The sequence below is a fragment of the Sus scrofa genome, chromosome 6 (genome assembly GCF_054392235.1).
Source record: "Sus scrofa isolate SSC_HxYL_T2T_F1_AM1 chromosome 6, Sscrofa_HxYL_maternal_Yorkshire_Landrace_v2.0, whole genome shotgun sequence".
NCBI classification, from domain to species: Eukaryota; Metazoa; Chordata; class Mammalia; order Artiodactyla; family Suidae; genus Sus; species Sus scrofa.
The window spans coordinates 148,155,378-148,168,346 of NC_139388.1; the positions used below are offsets into that span (position 1 = coordinate 148,155,378).

The window sequence follows — 12,969 nt, forward strand, 5'->3', positions numbered from 1 at the left end:
AATTAGAGATAATATTCCTCATGAACATACATGTAAAAATCCTTAACAAAATATTAACATATTTGATTAAATAACATGGAAGTAAAATACACTGTTTCTAAGGCAGTAAATTTGGTTTAACACTGAAAAATCAGTGTTATTTACTACGTAGAAAGAATAAAAGCAAATTTACACAATTATTTCAATTGATGCAGAAAAATAACATTTGATACAATCCAATACCCACTTACATTTAAAGCTCTCAGGAAAATAAGAATACAATTTTCTTCAACCTGATATACAACAATATGATAAAGCTCACATCAGAATTAATGAGAAAACACTAAATAATTGAATATAGTCCTCCTAAAGAATAACTTAAAAAATAAGTTTTCTCATAATGTTTATTAAATACTGTACTGCAGATTCTTGACAGCACAATAAAGCCAGAAACACAATTAACAGTCCTATAGACTGGAAAGAGAGAGATACAACTCTTTTAAGTAGCCAAACATGATTGTGTCCACAAAAATTTCAATGAATCTACAAAGAAAAAACCACTAAATCTAACAAGTGAATCTAGCAAGTTTCTACGTATGATCCAATGTCAACACACACAAAATATAATTTTAATTATACTAGCAACAAATATAAAATAAAATCTTTAAAGTTAACAATTATTAAAAACAAAACCAAAAAAGTTTAGTTTTGTTTATTTTTTTCTGAAAGAATGCAAAACCTCTACACTGATATCTACTAAATATTGTGAGACACATGATAGAAAGCCTATATAAATGTAAAGTGATAATATGTTTATGGATCAAAAGATTCGATAATGTTAATATGTAAATTCTCTCAGTATTGATCCATTGATTCAATAAAATCCCCAGCAAATTCCCTACTGTCTGTTTTTGGTAGAAATTAATACAGTAACTAAATTTAAATGGAAATTAAAAGGGCCTAGAATAGTAAATACAATCTTGAAAAGAGGGGAAAAAAAAAGAACAAATATTTGGTCTATGTAATTTGAAGGCTTTTGGTAAAGCCATGGTAAATAAGACAGTTTAATATTATCATAGAGACAGACAAATCAATTGAAGGAATAAAACAGAATTAGACCCATATTTATATGGTCAATTGATTTTTTTGAACAAATTTGTCAAAGCAATCCAATGTGGAAAGCAAAGTCCTTTCAACAAATAGCAGTAAGACTACTGAGAAAATATAAACTAAACCTTTACTTCATGAACCTAAGCATAGAAGCTAAAACTATAAACTTTATAGGTGAAAACATAAGAGAATATTTTTATGAATATTTCATAAGACAAATTTAGATAGGGCACAGAAAGAAGAAACCATAAAGAACTGATAAATTACACTTGAAAATTAAAACATCTCATAAAAAGGCAATATTAGGAAAATGAGTAGGCAAATTATAGACTGGGTACAACACTCAGTCACTACGAGTGTGTGTGCGTATATTATATATAAAAGGACTTGTAGTAAGACTATATTAAGAATTCCTATGCCACTAAAAAGAAATCTAACTCAATTTAAAAAATAGTTTAATTATTGAAATACCTATCAAAAAGAAAGACATGTGAATAAGCAATAAGCACATAAAAGGAGCTTGATGTCACATTAGGATGATTAAGCTATAAAATATACCAGCTGTGAAGATCTGAGGTATCCAGGTATCTCACATATTCCTGATGTAAATATCAAATGGTACAATAATTTTGGAAGAAATTCCATACAATTACTCTCTGACCCAGAAATTTTATTCCTAAGAATTTTCCCAAGAGAAATGAATACATGTTCAACAAAAACACTTGTGTAAGAATTCTCATGGCAGTTTTATGCATAATAGTCAAACGTAAACAATCCAAAAGTCTATACAAGTAAAGAAAATTACAATAAGGCAGTCATACCCACTGTCTTTAAGAGTATAATCTATGACAATAACACTGATATGGAATCACACTAGAAGATATTAAACACAGTTGAATTAAGTGGAAAAAAACAATCTATCAGTATACTATATAAAATATTTATATTGACTAAAAGTACACGGAAACGTGTTTGTGAGGCAAGGAGTGGAGAAAAGAAAAGTGAAGGGGAGCAAAGGCAGAACTAGCAGTGAAAAGGTCGCCTATCATCTTTAAAAGAGACTGAGGAAAAAGCACATGACATATCTGCCAGATGTTATTTGATAATGATGTCACACCACCTTTCAAATTTCTCTGTTTTACCATAGTAGCTGAAAGTCTAGAAACTACATTTCTTGGATAATCTTGGGAAACTGGCTTGATATTTGAAGGGCAGAAAAAAGGACAAGTCATTATTTTTCAGTAGTAGCAATGAACAGATACAGGGATTAGAGAGATGACAAATGTGGAATTTTGCTAGTAGTTTCCAGTTGTCCGTAAAATACTCTACCTAGATTTTGCAGGGAGTTGAGATTATTAACAACACCTTCTCAACAAATCTTTCTCTTCTGAATCTCCCCCCGCCAAAAAAACCCAGTAATGGTTCTAATGCCTTCAGTCCTCCAGAAATTCCCAAAACCATATGACTCTAACTCCCTACATTATATCCTTTCTTATTTGAAACACTTGAGGTTTGTGTTTTCTTAGGGAAACCCTGACTGATTCAACCTAAGACAGTATTATGGGCTTCAGAGTTCTGATTCAGGAATTTCATTTATTTTTAAAAAGTACCTATTATATGCCAAGAACTAAGCTATTAGATGTAATTAGACATTCGGCTATACTAATCTTTTGCCCTCATGATGTTAAAACATGATGAGTTAAAACTGATTTTAAGACCATCTTGGGTGATCCTAACTTACAAACGGTTTTTAAAACTACAAATAAAATTTTTATCTTTCACCCAATCTGCTTTTCATTCCCAATTTTTAATTTCCTTTTTTTCCTTTTTTTCTTTTTTCATCTTTTTAGGGCTGTACTTGCAGCATATAGAGGTTCCCAGGCTAGGGGTCAAATCCGAGCTGTAGCCGCTGACCTACGCCACAGCCACAGCCACAGCCACACCAATGCCAGGTCCAAGCTGCGTGTGCAACCTACACCACAGCTCATGGCAGTGTCAGATATGTAACCCACGTATCTGGCCAAGGCTCGAACTTGCGTCCTCATGGATACGAGTCAAATTTGTTTCTGTTGAGCCACAGTGGGAACTCCTTTCATTTCCTTTAATGATACAATAATTCATCCAGGCATTTAAGCCATAAAACTAAGATACATTTTGGATTCTTCCCTTTTTCACTCACTATTCTAATCCAATCAAATGTTAGATTTTTTTTGATTCCTAAATAGGACCTGAATATATTCCTTCCTCTCTATCACATTGCACTTGAATTATGCTGATGAAAAATTAAGAGACTTGGAACCAGATAAACCCTAATTTTAAATCCTGGTTATGCCATTTGCTGGCTGTGAGAAATGAAATATAACTTCTCTAGGGCATAAAAATAGTAGTGCATAATAGGGATTTTTTTGAGAGTTAAAGATAGTATTTCCAAAGCATGGCTCATTAGTAGGTATATTCCCCCTCTACCCATGTCCCATGGATTTGTTTCACTTAATAATTGAGTTATGTGGACCACTTCATTAGGAGTACCATCCTAACTCATCTTTCTGTCTACTGTCTTATAGCACATAAATCTCATTTCATTAACGACCCGAGTTATTATTTCAATATACAAATTTAAGTATATTCTTCTCCTGCTTACTGTTTCCCTAAAACTTATAGAATGGAATTCAACATCTTTAAAACATTCCAAGACTGTTATTATCTGATCCCTAGATACTTTTCCAGACTTCTCTGCTTTCCTTGTACATACCTGCATCTAAACCAAGCCAAAATCTTAGTCTTCATGAAGGAGGGAATTAAACTGATGTAAGAGAAGTCTCAGCAAATGGGGTATTAAATTCTAGCTATTCTACTTGTATTATTTTGAGGAAAAATCACTTGGATGCTCTGTGTTTTACTTTTACCATCTATACAAAGAAGATAATAACATCCATTTCAATTGTCCTGAGGTTTAACATAAGTGATACAAGTTCTTTTTGGGCTGCAATATTCTATAGAAATACATGATTAATACTATTTGGTGTTATCATTGTGTTGTGATAATTGTTATTTTTATTCATCAATGTGTGGTGAGGTATTGTGGGACTAAACATTACATGCTTTTAGTTCTAAGTAAAAGGCTGATCCATTTGCTCAATGGCTAGACAATATGAAGAGTAGGAAAAATTTAGAAGGGATATTTGGATATTAGTAAATATGGTAAGTTCAGAAGAACATTTAATGCCCTGCTATGTTTGTTTGCTCATTACTCAACAACAGATATATTTGTCTTAAAGTAGTCAGTAGGTACTGAATATAAACACCCAGGCTAGGTGAGCCTCCCTTTGGCTGAAATCTTCTTGGGAGACTCTCTGCTTTGGAGGATCTCACATTTATGAACTACAAATATCTGAAACCAAATATCTGAATTGGAAATTGTGATTTCCATTGTAAAAGAAGTCAAACTTTAGTTTGATGAGTGTTCAAAAGATTAGGCTTAATAAAATTCATCAGTGATAGAGAAATCATTTTGGATCCCAACCAAAGTGTTTTTCTAAGTCTTTTAGAAGAGCAAGAGTTCTAGAGATAGACTTGATAAACTGACAACATTAAATCTTTGAAAGGATTTAGAAAGGGATTTAGTGAGTCAATCTCATCACAGTAGTGCACTACCTGTGGTTGCCAAGGTAACAGGAAACTTGGGATTCCCAAAACTATTTATTTTTCTAAATGATCATCAGGAATAACTCAATTATTAGCCAACTTACCGCCTCCCAGTGTTTTCACATAAGTTACAGATGCTACTCTCAGAAAAAAAAGTAAAGTTCTATTCTGTTTTTCTCCCTAAACAAATACATGTGTATTTTAAATAAATCATTGCTCCTTTTCCATTTAATGACTTTATTTGTCTCTAATTTATATCAGATGTTTTATTTGTGGTTCGTGTTATTACTGGCAATTGTTTGTGACCTTTCTGACTCACACAAATATTCTAGTCTCTTTAGGGAAGAAAATCTACTCCTACCAAAAGTAAAAAAATTATTAAGTCAACATAGCACAATGCCCTAGGGTAGAACATTTATTTATTCACTTATTCATTCAATATTTAATAAGCAACAACTTTATGCCAAGACGGTAGTAGAGTCTATGAAAACAAACAAAAATAATAAGATACAAACATAAAACATGATCCTGGGCCCCATGAGCTGCAATATAGTGAAGGAGACTACCATTTAGTAGTTAAGTGCTTGTTAAAAGCTGTGATTAAAAAAAGAAAACCCTCTCCTTAAAGATTTTTGTTTTCAGTGTTGAATGTACTTTCCTCTGAAAAGAGGCCACTATGGAATCTAGGAGAAAGGAAGGGTGAAATTCTTTGCTAAAGAGTGACTTTAGGCTTTAATGAAAAAATACAGTGTTAACCTTGGTATTTCTTTCTAAGGTGTTTGTTTCAAGTTCACCCTTGAAAAAAAAATTACACCAAGAAATTGTCAGAGGGGACTTGACCAGAAACAATAAAAATGCATTGGGATTTATTATCTCTACATTGTATTTCTTCAGACCCTAAACAGGCGTAAATCAATATGGGCAAGAAACAAGAAACCAAATCTCTAAATTTATGCTAAATTAAAAAAAAATAGCTATTATTTTTGAACCACATATTGTGATCCCAGTATCTATATCTAAATGGGGAACTTTGGAGAATGGGCTTATACTAATGAAAATAATAGTTACATTTATTAAACAATTATCTAAATAGATCCAGAAGAAACATATGACAAAAATCCAACATCTATTCATAATAAAAAATTCTTAGCAAATTAGAAATTAAAGGGAACTTCCTCAATATGGTAACAGTATTAGATTTATAATGTAGGGTATCTATTTTTGAGTGACCTTTGGTAGTTTAGGTCTTTCAAAGAAGTCATTCAGTTTATCTGCTTTGTAAAAATGTATTGATATGAAGTTGTTCAAAATATCTTCATATTATCATCATAAAGTTTATAGAATCTGTGATAATGCCCCCTGTTTCATTTATGATGTGTAATTTGGATCTCCTCTCTCTCACAAACACTTCTCTCTCTCATTTTTATTTCTTGGTCATTGTGACTAAATGTTTATTAAAGAGATTCAACAAAAATTCCATTAAACCAGAATCTATGGCTTATCATCAGGGCTCTTTTGACTTTGTGTGTCCAAAGACCAGCAGGCAAGAAGACTCACAATACAGGCAGGGAAACTGACTATTTAGCAGGAGAAAATGGGGTCATGTTTCTTTTCTTTTCTTTTATCCTTTTCTTTTCACTTTTTATTTTGAGATAATTTTGGGTTACGGTAAAGTTGCAAAAATAGGGCACAGAATATCCATGTATCATGCACTCATCTCTCTTAAGATTAACATCGGATGCATTTATGTTAATGCTAGTAGTATGATCTGTTTCTCATCCATAAAATACTTTGACACTAAACATACAAGATATCCATAAAAAGCAATTCTCCAGTTCTCTGCAGATACCAATTGGGTGTCCTAAAATGAATTCAATTCTGACACTAACTACCTGGGGTAGCACAGACCCTGCTCAATAATAAGGGCTCAGTATGACAACCCCCAACTTCAGATGCCAATTGCAATTAGTAGATCTGCAGATTGCCCAAACTTCTGCCTGACTCGGCTATAAATTGGTGGTTCCCATAACCCCCTCCTCAGGTTCCATAATTTGCTATAATGGCTCACTGAACCCAGGGAAACACTGTACTTATTATTACTGGTTTATTATAAAGGATATTGTAAGGAATACAAACGAACAGCTAGATGAAGAGGTATATCGGTGAGGTCCAAAAGTGTCCCAAGTGTAGGAGCGTACGTCCTCATGGAGTTTGGGATGCACCACCCTCTTGGTACTGGTTCACCAATGCAGAAGCTCTCCAGATCCCATTGCTTATAGAGTTTTTACGGAGGTCCCATTGTGCTGGTGCAATTGCTTAAATCTTTGGTCATTAGTGATGAACTCGATCTCCAGACCTTCAACCCTCCCCGGAAGTCAATTCTATAATCTAAGTTTTGATCCTATAATCACATGGTTATCACCTCTGGCAACCAGCCCCATCGTGATACTACTTAGGGGTCCAATAAGAATCACCTTATTGACATATATAAGATATAGTTGAAAGGGGATATACACAAACGCACACACACACACACACACACACACACACACACACACACACACACACACACACACACACACACATATAAAACAACTGATGCTCCTCTCTGCCCTATCGCTTAGGAAATTAGAAACGTTTTAAGACTTCTATACTAGACAGTAGGAGAAAAGGCCAAATATATATATGTCACAATATCACAGGTACATTTATCAAAATTAAGAAATCAACACTGGTATAAGGTGGAAGGAATGTTATGTTAGGTATATGGGACCAAGAGATAAAAACTACTTTGTGGGAGTTCCCATCGTGGCTCAGTGGTTAACGAATCCGACTAGGAACCATGAAGTTGCGGGTTTGATCCCTGCCCTTGCTCAGTGGGTTAACGATCCGGCGTTGCCGTGAGCTGTGGTGTAGGTTGCAGACGCGGCTCGGATCCTGCGTTGCTGTGGCTCTGGCGTAGGCTGGCAGCTACAGCTCCGATTCGACCCCTAGCCTGGGAACCTCCATATGCCGTGAGAGCAGCCCAAGAAATAGCAAAAAGACAAAAAAAAAGAAAAAAAAAAAGAACTGCAGCTCTTGGTCTATGCCACAGCCACAGCAACGCCAGATCTGAGCTGCATCTGTGACCTTTGCCTCTGCTTGCAGCAAAAAAAAAAAAAAAAAAAAAAAAAAAAAAAAAAAAAAAACTTCTTTGTGTAAAATAGATAAGCAAAAAGGATATATTGTATAGCTTAGAGAATTATAGATATTATCTTTTAATAACTTTAATAGGGTATACACTAAAAATATTGAGTTATTGGGTCATTGTGTTGTATACTTTAAATATCATACTCTAAGTCAACCATATTTCAATTTAAAGAAAGTTAAAAATCTGCAATTCAAAAAATAGGAAGAAACTAACATTGGTACAATATTAATGACTAAACTATGAACTTTATTTGAATTTCTCCCACATTAATGCCTACAGTTTATCCCACTAAGCTTCCTTTTCTAAGTTTCTCCTCAGAAAGAGAGGGTCTCATCAAAAAGTCTACAAACAATAAGTGATGGAGAGGGTGTGGAGAAAAAGGAACCCTATTATACTGTTGGTGGGATTGTAAATCGGTGCAACCACTGTGGAAAGCAGAATGGAGATTCCTCAGAAAACTAAACATAGAACTACCATTTGATCCAGCAATCCCACTCCTGGGCATCTATCCTGAGGCTCACAAAGACCCATGCACTCCAATGTTCATTGCAGCACTATATACAATAGCCAAGACATGGAAACAACCTAAATGTCCATCGACAGAGGAGTGGATCAAGAAGATGTGGTACATACACACAATGGAATATTACTCAGCCATTAAAAAGAACGAAATACCGGCATTTTTAGCAACATGGATGGACATAGAAACTATCATGCTAAGTGAAATCAGCCATACAAGGAGACACCAACATCAAATGCTTTCACTGACATGTGCAATCTGAAAAAAGGACAGACTAAACTTCTTTGCAGAACCGATGCTGACTCACAGACATTGAAAAACTTATTGTCTCTGGAGGAGACAGTTTGGGGAGTGGGGGGATGTCCTTGGGCTGTGGGATGGAAATCCTGTGAAACTGGATTGTGATGATCATTATATAACTACAGATGTGATAAATTCATTTGAGTAATAAAAAAAAAAGTAACAAAAAAAAAGAAAGAGAGGGTCATAGGGACCATGGTGGAGCAGTTCTTTGAAGCTGTGTGAAGTATATGCTGTGCAGCAAAAGGCATATACTTGGCATCCATGAAAATCTGGCACTCAGATCTCCTTCTTGGGGAAGCATAGTGGTTGGATGGTCCCAGCTGCTGCCCATTAAATTCACTGCTACATTCATGCTAAGTCATACTGCCCTTGGGCTACTTGAAGACTTCCTGCATGAAAGTTTCTTAGAACTGCTCTGTAGTCTGAGCCTATCTATTGAACTGCTCTGTTGTCTGAGCCTATCTATTGAACTCTCTTCCCTTCTTTCTCACAAAGAACAGATGTTTATAATGGCTTGATGCCTTTTCCCAAATCGTCTGCATCCTTTTTACTTTTTCCTTGGAGGCAGTCTCATCAATCTCTTTTTTTTTTCAACTTACAAATATACAATACACTATTGCTAACTATAGTCACCATGATGTATATTACATCCCAGGACTTATTTATCTTATAACTGAAAGTTTGTTTCCATTTTTATCCTTAGAGAGGGTCTCACCAATAAATTTCTTTAATGTCTAATTCCATCTTGTGGTCTGCTTATAGGAGGCATAGAAATAATGCCAATATACATTCTTTTTGAGGTCAGGTGTGTTTTTTTAAATGTCAGTGAAGTCAGGTTGGTTTATAGTATTATAAAGGCATTCTATATCTTCACCGATTTTCCGTTTGTTCTGCATATTACTGGGAGAGAAGCACTGAAGTCTCTTAACTAAAATTGTAAAGCTGGAGTTCCTGCTGTGGCCCAGTGGCGGAACAGGTTGCAGTCGTGGTTCAGATTCAATCCCTGGCCTGAGAATGTCCATATGCAATGGGTGCAGCCATGACAATAAAAAGTTGTGAAACTGCCTATTTATACTCTCAGATCTATTAGTTTTTACTTCCATATTTTAAAGCCCAATTGTTAGGTATATACATATTTAGGATTATCATGTCTTTTTTAGTGAATTTATTCCTTTATCATTGTGTCCCCCTTTTACTCCAGTAGTACTACCTCTTGTATTGAAATTTACTTATTTATTTATTTATTTTAGCCACATATGCAGCATGTGGAAGTTTATGGGCCAGGAATAGAACTCACACCATAGCAGTGAACTGAGCAGCAGCAGTAACAATGGTGGATCTTTAATCCACTGTGCCACAAGGTTATTCCTACTTTGATATTACACAACCACTCTTTTTTTTGTAAATCTTTTTTCGTTTTATTAAAATATAGCTAATTTACAATGTTCCTTCAATTTCTGCTGTACAGCAAAGTGACCTAACCACACATACATATATATATATATTTTTTTTTTTTCAATACTCTCGTCCATCATGTTCTAACCCAAGAGACTGGGCACAGTTCCCTGTGCTGTACAGTAGGACCCCATTACTTATCCACTCTAAACTTAATAGTTTGCATCTACCAACCCCAAACTCCCTGTCAGTCCATTTCTATTCCTCATTTCCCTGGCAAACACAAGTCTGATCTCTGTGTCCATGATCTGTTTCTGTTTTGTAGATAGGTCATCTGTGCCATATTTTAGATTCCACATATAAGTGATACTATACAGTGATTGTCTTTCTCTTTCTGACTGACTTCACTTAGTATTAGAATCTCTAGTTCCATCCATGTTGCTGCAAATGGCATTATTTTGTCCCCTTTTACAGCTGACTAGTATTCCAGCATGTAATCTTCTTAATCCATTCATCTGTTGATTGACATTTGCACTGTTTCCCTCTCTTGGCTATTGTGAATAGCGCTACAATGAACACAGGGGTGCATGCATCTTTTTGAATGGTGTTCTCTGTATATATGCCCAGGAGTGGGATTGCTGGATCATATGGTAGTTCTGTATTTAGTTTTCTGAGAAACCTCCATACTGTTTTCCATAATGGTGGTACCAATTCACATTCCCACCAACAGTGAAGGAGGTTTCCCTTTTCTCAACATCTTCTTCAGCATTTGTTTGCTGACTTTTTGTTAATAATGGCCATTCTACCTGGTGTGAAGGGGTACCTCATTGTGGTTTTCATTTGCATTTCTCTAATAATTAGCGGTGTTGAGCATTTTTTTTCATGTGCCTGCTGGCCATCTGTATGTATTCTTTGGAGAAATGTCTAGGTTTTCTGCCCATTTTTCCACTGGGTTGTTTGTTTTTTTTACTGTTGAGTTGTATGAGTTGTTTGTATATTTTGGAGATCAAGGCTTTGTCGACAACCACTCTTTCTTTTAGTTAGTGTTTTTAAATCTCTTTTACCATGCTATTACTTTTATTTTCATCAATATCTTTATATTTTAGTGTTTTTGTAGATAGCATATAGAATGGTTATGCTTTTTATTCTATCTGTAACTTCTATCTGTTCATTTGAATGACTGATCCTTTCATTTCATTTTATTCCTTTTTTGGCCACTGCCTGCAGCATGTGAAAGTTCCTGGGCCAGGGATCAAACTCGTGCTACCGCAGCAATTCAAGTGGCAACAGTGACAATGCTGGATCCTTAACCCTCTGCCTCACAGAACTCTAAATGATTGATCCTTTTATAGTCAGTGTAAATATTTGTAGTGTTAGCATTAAATGTAATATCTTATTGGGTGTTTTCTGTTTGTTCTATCTGATCTTTGCTTTTTAAACTATTATTTTTTTTTATTTCTATGCCTGTTTTGGATTTGAATATTTTCTAAGATTGTATTCATTTTCAATATTAGCTTATTAGCTATGCTTTTTTTCTTTTTAATTTTTAGAGGTTGCCCTAGAGTTTGCAATACACATCTTTAAATCATCTCAGTCTACCTTCAAACAATATTTCACTATTTCATATACATGTTAAGAGACTTAAAACTTTCATTTTTTTTTCCTCTACTCCCACTTCTATCATGGACATACAGTTTAATTTTAAATATGGTACAGTTCAATAATATAATAGTAAAATTTTACTTGCATTGGTCAATTATTTTTTAGATTGATTAAAAATAAGTAAAATGATATATCTTGCATTTATATTCACCCTTATCATTTTTAAGCTCTTCATTTCTTTATGTAGATTAAAGTTCTGTTATCTTAATTCTCTTGCCTGAGAAAATTACTTTAACATTTTTGTACTGCAAGTATTAGGAAGGAATTCTCTCAGTCTTTCTTTCTTTCTTGGAAAACTTTTTATTCACCTTCATTTTTGAAAGTTTTTTTTCACTTCATGTAATTTTTTTTTTTTTTTCTTTTTAGGGCCCACTCATGGCATATGGAAGTTCCTAGTCTAGGGGATGAATTGGAGCTATAGCTGCCAGGAACAGCCACAGCCACAGCCACAGCAACGTAGGATCCCAGCCAAGTCTGCAACCTACACCACAGCTCATGGCAATGCCAGATCCTAAACCTACTGAGTGAGGCCAGGGATCAAACCCGCAACCTCATGGTTTCTAGTCAGTTTCATTTCTGCTGTGCCATGATGGGAACTCACCACTTCATATAAAATTAAGTGTTGGAAAATTTTACCTGAATCACATCAATCATCTGTCTTCTCTCTTACATGATTTCTGCCAAAATTATTGTCCTATTATCCATATTTTTTTTCAATGTCTGTAATATATCTTTTTCTGTGTCTACTTTTAGGGTTTTCTTTTCTTCCTTAGTTAGTTACCATATGTTTAAGTATGCTCTATCAGATGGGCTATTTTTTTTAATTTATCTTTTTGTGTTTCTCTAAGCACCTTAAATCTGCTTTATAATTTTTATTATTTCCAGAAAATTCTTGGCCACCTTATCTTCAAATATTTCTTCTGCTATACTCTATTTTTTCTGGGACCTCAATTACATGTGTATTAAATTATTTTATATTGTTCTATAGCTGTTGGATATCTTTTTTCCCCTACTGCTTTTATCCTTGTGATTCAATTTTAGTTTATTCTGTTCATATTCAGATTCAATGGTTCTTACCAGTTATGTTGATTCTATTGATGTGCCTGGAAAATTAATTTTTAATTTTTTATATGAGGCTTTTTATTTCTAGCAGTTCGTATGACCC

The 12,969-nt window shown here is 34.5% G+C and overlaps 1 protein-coding gene across 1 annotated transcript in view; it reads right to left on the minus strand.

Annotated features, from left to right (window-relative positions):
- The window catches only part of LOC146402866 (uncharacterized), an 805,401-nt gene that overhangs the window by 360,645 nt on the left and 431,787 nt on the right, over nucleotides 1–12,969 (minus strand). The gene's annotated exons all lie outside the window — the stretch shown is intronic.